Genomic DNA, 9148 nt, shown 5'->3' on the forward strand with positions numbered 1-9148 from the left:
GACCCCCCGCCCCAAATCACCAGGGCCCCCACACCAGCACAGAGCCTGCAGCTGAAACCCAGGACGTTTTTCACGCGACCGCCTCGCTCAGCAGAGAAAACCCGGCAAAGCTAATCCTGCGCCATCAATCCAGCTCCTTTATCTGCAGCCGGAGGCTGCTCACATGGAAGTGCGACAGGAGCCCAAAGCCTACAGCCCATCAGCAGGCACCACGGCCAGCCCTGGCACAAATCCTCAGCAGGCCCCTCCAGCCACGAACGCCGTTAAATCTGCCAGACGGACCGCCGAGCAGAAGGCAGATGAAGCGGCACGGTGCTGTCCTGTGGCTCGCACACGGAGAGACGTTCCCGTCCCCAAACAGCCCTGACAGATAAGGCAGATTTTTCCAAACCACTCTGATCCTACCTCGACAACCTCCCAACGCTCTGAAGGCTGGCTGCGCCCCACTCCATCTCCACAACTCCAAGCCCCCCTTGAAGCTGTCCAAGCAGGCAGCGAAACAAGCTTTCCGAACATCGATCTGATTACATTTCAATCCATCTCCTCACAAGCCCAAAACAAATCTGTCCCGCACCACGGCTTACCCAGAACAGCTCCCAGCCAGCGCAGCGCATTGCCGGTGGGGCTCCGCAGAGCCCGGCAGCTCCGGTCGGCACCGGAGACTCAGCACGGAGGAAGTGGGGACAGGAAGAGGAGACTGAATCACCGGGAGATCACAGGACGGGCCCCTGGCACGCTCGTGCCTCTGACAGCAGCGCGCAGGTAGGGCCGTCCTGGCAGCACCCGCTCAGGGAATAGGAATGTGATGACTGGAGGCCTCACTCGCCACCCCAGGAGTTTCGGGTGCTCGGGGCAGACCGAGAGGCAGGGGATAAATGCCCCTCTCCAGGCCGCAGATGTCTCTCCCCCAGGAAAACCTGTTCCTTAACCACTGAAGGGGACCACAATGCCAACACCAGGTAAGAACAGGATAGTTTCACACCTGAAGCTTCCGACTTCTGATCCCCGACCCCCAGGGCAAGTGACCAGAGAGGTCACAGATATATCCACGACAGTGAAAGCTTCTTTACGACCCAGGCACTGAAACCCAGGTGCCCATGACCTTTGAAATGGTTTGTATCAGGTATTAAAATCCAGATCCCGTCTGAGACTCACCTTCGACTAGATAAACTACAATTTACTGATGCCACGGTACACGGAGGCCAGGATAAGACCAGGTCCGTCCTCACGTGTCAGACATTACCACTCCCTGTCACAGCAGAGGTCTGAGAACAGGAAAAACGGACCAGCAGCATCGCTGCGATGCCAGCGGCTCCCCTGCCCTCAAGCAAACCACCAGCTCTCTGCAGTTCAGGAAAATAAATACATAAATCACCTTTTAATTAAAAGCAGCTCTTCTACCGAGTGAGAAACTTCCCAACTACAGACACCCTCATTGGGAAGATGTTCCTCCCTCTATCTTCTGGTGTTTTCTAAGTCACTCAAGACCTCAGGTTCTCCGGTGGCACCTGCCACACCTCTGCGGAGCCAGGGAACGGCGCGAGCTCAAACCCACCGTGACTCGGTGGGTCCTCGTCCACCTCACCGGGGCAGCCACCTCACCCCTGCCTCTCGAAAACACACCTTCCCCTGACACGCACGGTGCTGCTTTGCTCCGGACCGAGCTGGGAGCCTCGCACAGAAGAGCCAACGTCCGGTAATTTCTCCTTCAGCCCCTTGTGCCACCAGTCCCCACCACGCCAGGATGCTCCGCAGACTGGAACGAAGCCCGGCATACCCATTCAGCCTGTACCTTTCCCACCGAAACAAGATCAGAGACAGCTCATAACGTGCTCGTCTGGGACCTGCTGGCGCTGCCAGGACGTGTTGCAACAGGAGCGCTTTTCCCCCATGCTCCTTCCCACCCTGCAGCGGGATCACAGGGCCAGGACGGCGCAAGCTGCTGCCAGGGCAGAGCGTGACGTCGGGGGGATGGCGTGACGGCGTCGCGGCATGACCGACGGGAGGGGACAGGCAGGAGAGCCCCGGCCTTGTTTGAACACCAGCAGCTGGAGGTAATTAGCAGAGATACAGCTGAGAAACATGCCAGGTAATGAGACTCCTGACTCGGTCTCATGTGTCACAGGCTTGAGCCAGCACAGGAACGGTGCCAGTGCTGCGGGCCGTCACCTCTGCTCCCGACCCACAGGAACAGAAACACCCACATCACCTCCCTGTTACGCTCCTGCTCCAGCTGGTTACTCACAGGGTGACGTTTCCCACCCAGCTCTGCACCTCGACGGCACTTGGGGTCACAGGAGCCCTTTCAGATACTCCCACGACAGGGTCACACCGCCTCGCCGTACGTGAGGGTTTGTCGGCTGTCAGAAAACAAGTCAGTGCCACGTTTACAAGGGAAGCACGCTGCTCGAGTCCCCCCGTTTGCCCTGCTGCCCCCCACGTAAGCCCTGTGTCAGACGGAGCGGCTAGGGACAATCCCACAGCAACATTACCTCCTGTAAGCACAGCCAGAAAGGGGTATTTCTACAAAGAAAACCATGAGTCATTATCTCCCCATATCTAACATGCGCTTAAAACTAGTGCTGCACCGAAACCTGCATTCAGATAAAGGCTCTGACCTAGAAGAGCGAGAGAGGAGGGGAGAGAAGAGTTTAAGCTAAAGCAGCTTGAGGATAAACTGGAGCTGAATTGCCCAGAAACAGGTCATTTCGTTTCAGCACACAGCCCCATTCAGGTTGTGGATTAACAGCAAAGGTCACATTGAAAAACCAAAATCAAGAGGCACCGAACTCAGCACATGGTGGCTGCTGATTATTTCATACCACGAGAAAAACCGAGACCTCTGGGTAGGAACACTGGAGTGATCTGTGCCTGTCTTGAAAATAAAGCCTAGATCTTAAATTTTCATGAAGACAGACACAGCTGATACAGATTAGGGAGACACAATCTTTATCTGGGGGGGGGGTTCTCCCAGCACTGCTGACCACCCCATGCCTTACGGAAACCATGCCCTTTGAAACACTGCTGCTCCGACAGCCGACTTCTCTGCATTTCTTCTCCTTTGTTCTTCGTTACCAGGGATCCTTTCACCAAGCCAGATCTGAGCCTTTGAGAGCTCCAGATGCCGCGGCGGCAGCTCACTGCGCTTGCAGGGAAAGTGGTTTGAAAGACCTGAATCAGTGCAGCGAGAGAGACACCCGCTAGATCAAAGCGCAGAGGAGAGCTCGTCTTCGGTTAAGCCAGGAGGGGCAGGTTTGCACATTAGCTTTCCTTTCAAAATAAAAAACAAAAACCAAGAAAGCTGTGAGAAAACGGGGGGGAAAACAACGTGTGAAAAGCTATCACTTTGGAGGAGAGTTCACCGAAATCGAGGTGACCCAGCTGTTTCCAGAGCTGCTGCTCAGCAGCCACGCTGGACCCCACCATGACCTCAGCACCCCTCACCCCACGGCAGCACCAACTTCGGGGCAGTCCTGCAGGGTTTCGAATCAGCCCTCCCCTGCCAACCCTGGGTTCAAAACACTATTAAAACCCAAGAACGTTACATTCAGCAGCCCGCCTCTCACGTAAAACAGCTGAATTAGCCAGGTCTGGCCTGGACAGGACTACACGCCACATTTTTCAGGCGTTTTTCAAGTCCCCATTTGCCGTGAAGGGAAATGAAATGCCTTCTCCAGCAAGCAGCCCTGGATTCTTCTCATCCCTCAGGGGGGTTTGCTTTTTTAGCAGGACAGGCAGCAGTGACCTTCAGACGCCGTAAGCGCGTTTCCTCGCTTTTCAGGGGGATTTGGGCGCCGTGGCGGATTTGTATTTCACAGCTACGCTCGCTGCCGCGGTGAGCCTGCATTTGCAAACCCGAGATGAAGCGCTTCATCCTCAGGGAGGCAGCGGCTTTGAACTGCAGATCAAGAGGAATTTCCAGCCCTCTGATGTCGGCTGCAGAATGCGGCTGCACCGGTTTGGGGACGACTTCCAAGGCTGGACCTCTGAAACACCCTTCCTCCCGCCCCCACCTCGCAAGGCGCCTTTATCTTCCACCTCTTCCCATCCAAACCCTCAGTTCCTCTTTAACCTGAGCGCAGCGCTTCCAAACTCGGAGCTCATCCTCCGAAGCCTGACATTTCTGCCCATTCCTGAGGAGCGAGGGCTTTGGCAGCACTGAAGATGCGACATAAATAATTTATCCTGAAAGACAGCCATCGCAGGATTTAAGGTCATTCAGGCTTTTAAAATCGTATCAGCATGCTTTAAGAGAGCGAGCTGCCATCTCGATTTGGAGCGTCTCAAAGAGCCGGTGCATCTCTGCGTGCAGACAGACAGACACACTCCAGCCCCGCGGGACTCAGACGTTCACTGTGAATTATTAACAACCCACGGTCACTGACAATGCGTTTTTAACAAAACCCTGAACACAAAAGTTTCTAACGCCTCGGGGCTGAATTCCACAGCCCTCGGTGGAGCCACGGCTTCCCCATCCCCGACCATGGGACCCCAGAGTCAGGCCGTCCTTTAGCAGCTTTCCACCGAGCTCAGCTCGGTTCACTTGGCAGAGGAAACCTTTAATCAGTAGCGAGGAATCGTGTCCTGACATTAGGGCCTGCAGCAAAGCGAAGAGCAGGAAAAGCCCATCCCAGGAGGGCCCGCAGACTTCCCTGCCCTTCCCCGTCCCATGTGCCAGGCGAGAAGGGAAAGGAAGCCGAGGAGGGAGAGGTGGCACACGAGGGGACCGGGCAGGAACCACTCTGAACCACCCCTCTCTCCGACGGACATCTCCGATTGTTCCAGCGGGAGGAAGCGGCGAGAGACACAGGGACTTCCCGACTGCTTCGACGGTGACCCACGGCTGGGAATAACATGCAGCACGGCCCACGCCTCGCAGAGAACAATACGCCGCTGAATGGAAAGCGGCTCCCGAGCCTGGTAGTGTTAGTCTAGAGGTCAGATTAAAACGCCTTTTTATCAACTGCCAACAATGCACCGTCCCCTTCACCGCGGGCTCCAACACTGTCTGCGCATTTAGAGCGACCGAAGCCTGCACGCTGGAGCTGACGGAGCCGGGAGCTCCTCGAGGCGCAAGGGGAGCAAGGAAAATATTGGTGGCCTCAGGCTGCTCCGGGCAGGAGGGGGAGCAGAGCAGGGCTCCAGCCACCTCCGAGAGCTTTTTAAAGCCCCCCAGCAGTGCCACTCACACAGGGCTAGTTCAGAGACAGGCGCTAACGAGCCATGTCTAAGGCTCTCTGCACAGCAAACCCAGCGCAGCGTCAGTCTTTGGTCTCCGCCAGGCTGCGGCTGCGTCAGCTACCAGCGAAGAGCAAGGAACACCGAACGAACCCACGGCTCTTCCGTCCGTCACTCAAAACTGACAGCACGCAAAGTTATCTGTAAAACAGCACCAGACGCTCCGCGGCGCAGAGCTTACGGCACCGGCAGCCTTACACGGGAGCAGGCAACCAGTCTCCAGCTCCAGCCTGCCACCCTGAGTTGACGCCTTCAGCTGCCGCAGCGTCTGCCGATGCAGGTCTGAGTCACGAGGCAGGGATAGCAAAATACCCAGGTGAAACGCTCTGCCAAAAAAAGCACATTAATTGGAGGGGGCCCTCGCTGAAGGCCACGCTTTCAAACCAAACCCCTGCGCCAAGCTTTTCTCCCAGACTCACCCCAATATCCGAGCAGCTGGCAACAAGCCGACCCACCCTCTCAGCAGAAGCGATGCCAGGCCAGCGCTGAAAGTCTGACATTTCTGGGTCTTCCTCCTCTGCCCTTCGGGAGCGGCGTCCCTGCCCCAGCGCATGGGCCCAAGAGGCAGCGTCTCCGCAAGAGGTCACTGCACCATGAGACCAAACGGGCTGTGCTTTAGGAGAAAAGCCAGTGGTCTGCCCAGTCGCCTGGCCCCCACCCAGAGAGTTCAGTTATAACCGTGGAAAAACAAAAAAATCTGTTGAAAACCCATGAGCTACACACACGCGCTGCCTGGAGGTCTGCTGTTCCCAGGAGCCTGGATGGAGAATAACTGTGCCTTAAAATACCACAGGACCGGCTCCAGCTTAAGCCCCTGTACCAGCCTCCGCCTGTGTTTAAGCAGAGTGCTCAAACACACCCGAGACCCCGCAGCACCCCTGCAGCAGCCGCCCTCCTGCTCTGCCTGCAGCCCTTCAGGCCCTTCGCTCAGCAAGGCAGCCCCCAGGGCTGGGTTGGTCTCCCCTGCCCTGGCCAGGAGCCTCCAGGACAGACAGCCCCCCCCTCCCCCCTGCCGGGGTCTCTCCCACCTCCTGCCAGGCGTCCATGACGCTCCCTCCCTCTTCCTCTGCTGACGGGGCTTTCGGGGAGGCTGAGGATAGAGACTTCCAGCTCTGGTCCCTTTTGCCACCCCTCTCCTGCAGGCCAGAGGCACTTGGGGCTCTGCCTGCTCGCCAGCCTCCCGTGTCGACTCTTTTGCAAGAGCTGCTCCGAGCCCGGCTGCAGGAAGCAGCCCTGAAGGAGACGAGCAGAGCTGGGCTGGAGCGCAAGGTCTCCTGCTGTTCCACGAAACCCGGCCAAGTATTCTCAGGGTTTTCCTAGGCAAAGGCCAAGCAGAGATGCGCCGATTCGCAATCCAGAATACACAGGGCAAGTAACCGAGGCAGAGTGCAAGTCGCCGGGCGCCGTCGGGAGGTGCCTGCTGGAAGGGCACAGTCCCTGCCGCAGAATAAAGTCACCCCGAACCACCCCAAAGCCACAACAGCCTTACAGAAAGGAAGCAGCCACTCAGAAAACCATCTCTGACTACTTCTAAAAAAGAAATGCATCTTTCCTCTAACCACGCTTGCACTCAGAGTCATTAGGAGAAAATTTACAAGCTACCATAGAATACCCAGCACTTAAGTGTTATTTTGGGACGCATGCATACATTGATGTTTATGCAAGACCCTAAAGCTACAGAAACCTTACAAACGGGGCTGAGCCACACCGCAGGATCGGTAGGACAGCTTACGGCGAGCGGAGCCCTTGCTGGGGCAGGAGGCCGAAGGTGGGCGAGGGCCCGGCCCCACTGGCCTTCACTGCGACAGCCGCAGCTGCGGGAGGTGTAAGAGCGCAAAGGAAGCGCCTGTGTCAATGCCAAGGGGAAACCGAGCCAAGCCCCGTCAGAGCGAGTTCTCCACACAGTCAGATCCACACTTTTCAGGTTGGTAGGTGCCAAGAACACGATGCAAATTTACAGCCGGCGCAGAGGGAGAGGAGGGCTTGCTCCGAGACATGATCTAGTAACGGGGTGTGACAGACGGAAAGACTCAGCGATGGGGTCAGACGGCCCTTGCAGATGCAACCCCATCACTCCCAGCTCCTGGGCAAAGTCACGAGCACCCCTGGGCCACTGACACAGACTCCAGCCCAGGCAAGGGAAGATTTAAGCCCCGCACCTCCAGGAGGAAACACTGCTGGCCACGCAGGGAAGGTGCTCGGCTGCTTCGGCAAAAGCAGAGACAGGCCCCGGGTGCAAGCAAGCGCAGCGTGCATCACTGCAGGAGCGCCGCGGCAGCACGTCAGACCTGACAAGGACACTTGAGCACAGCAGCACTGAATCCCCGCACGCAGCGTGACACTTGAGCACAGCAGCACTGAATCCCAGCACGCAGCGTCGCAGGGCCGGGCACGACGCCCACGTCTCCCCACGGCCCAGACTGCCCGGGGGCCACGCTGCGAGCGAGCCCTGCCGAGCAGCATTTGCAGCTCACCTCACCTGCTCCCGCTGGAAAGGGGAAAGCGGAGCTCCCTGCACCTGCCTGGCAGCTTCTCCCCTTACCCTGCGAGCATCCCTCCCGAGCTGCCTCCGCCCCGGGGCTGCCAGAGGGAGAGTCTGTGCCTTGGGCACGGGGCTGCCGCGGTTCCGGCTGGTGCAGCATTTCTATGGTTGTGGTATCGCATTGTGGGAGACACCAGAGGAAGGAAGGGGAACGGGGATGGGCCAAAGGAAGCAGAGAGACATCTGAGCCCCAGCACCACGCCAGGGCATGGAGCTCCACGGCCTCCGTGCTGCAAGAGACCCCGCAGCAGATTTCGGCTCCCAGTACTGCAGCCCTCCCCGAGGCCAGTGACGAAGAAGCTGGCTCAGCTCTGGAAAAGACCATTTAATTTTTGAACCAGCCTCGTAACATCAGAGCGAGGAGCAAGCCCTGGGAGCTGCGCTCGTTCCAGAGCTGCCCTGGCAAAGCCGGCAGGAGAAACCCAACAGGCTCAGCCCCTCGTTAGGAGGGCACTTTCCCCCCGCTCCCTCCTCCCACCTTTGCTTCCCAGCAGAAAGCTACTTCTTTGGCAGAGCAAATCTGCCTTCCTTCCAAGCAGCCAGATGTAAGTAAGTAGGTCAGACAAAGACCAGAGCGCCTCGACAACAGCACTTTAAAGCAAAGCAAAGCGGGAAGCGAGCCCAGACCTGGAACATGCCCCGTCACCTTGGTGCTGGCAGAAAGGGGGGGCCGGCATGCCTCACCTCGGAGGTGTTACACGGTTAGCAAGAGCAGAAAATCCAAGAGCAGCAGAGTAGCACTCTGCGCGGTGACTTTCGTGTCAGGGTCTAATACCCTGCGGCCGCAGCAGCCGAAAGCTCTGCAGTCTTGCACGTCTGCGGCACCAGCCGGCCTGCCACGGTGCGGAACCGCAGACCTACTTTTATCAGCAAATATTAACTCAAACAGACCCAATTCACTGGGAAGGGAGGCAGAGGGGCAGGCAGCAGTGGTAAAGGTGGCAGCGGTCAGCCGCGCTCCCCTCCGTGCCCCGCTCACGTCTCACATTCCAGATGGCACCGGCTTGGCATGCCACGGCCAACAGCTCCCATTTGTTTGCAGCGGGACGAAGCCAAGCGCTTCCTCGCCCCCCACGGCACAAAGAGGGGTCTGTGCTCCCGGCCCCGGGGGCGGCCCCGGGAAAACAGGCTCTGCCTTCGCATTCCAGCAACACAGCGCGGCTGCGAGTGGGAGAGCTGCCGTGCCGCTGTCTGGCAGCCCCCACCGGCGGGGAGCGCAGCCACTGTCACACGAGGTGCGAAGAGGAGATGTCTCCCCGGGGGGCTCAGCCGAAGCAGCGGTGCCGAAACACCTTGGGAACACGACACACTCGATAGGCCGAGACAGGCAGGAACGAAGGCAGGCAGCCAAGCTGCGAAAAGCAGAGG

Source organism: Pygoscelis adeliae, unplaced genomic scaffold (assembly GCF_000699105.1).
Source record: "Pygoscelis adeliae isolate BGI_AS28 unplaced genomic scaffold, ASM69910v1 Scaffold835, whole genome shotgun sequence".
Classification (NCBI taxonomy): domain Eukaryota; kingdom Metazoa; phylum Chordata; class Aves; order Sphenisciformes; family Spheniscidae; genus Pygoscelis; species Pygoscelis adeliae.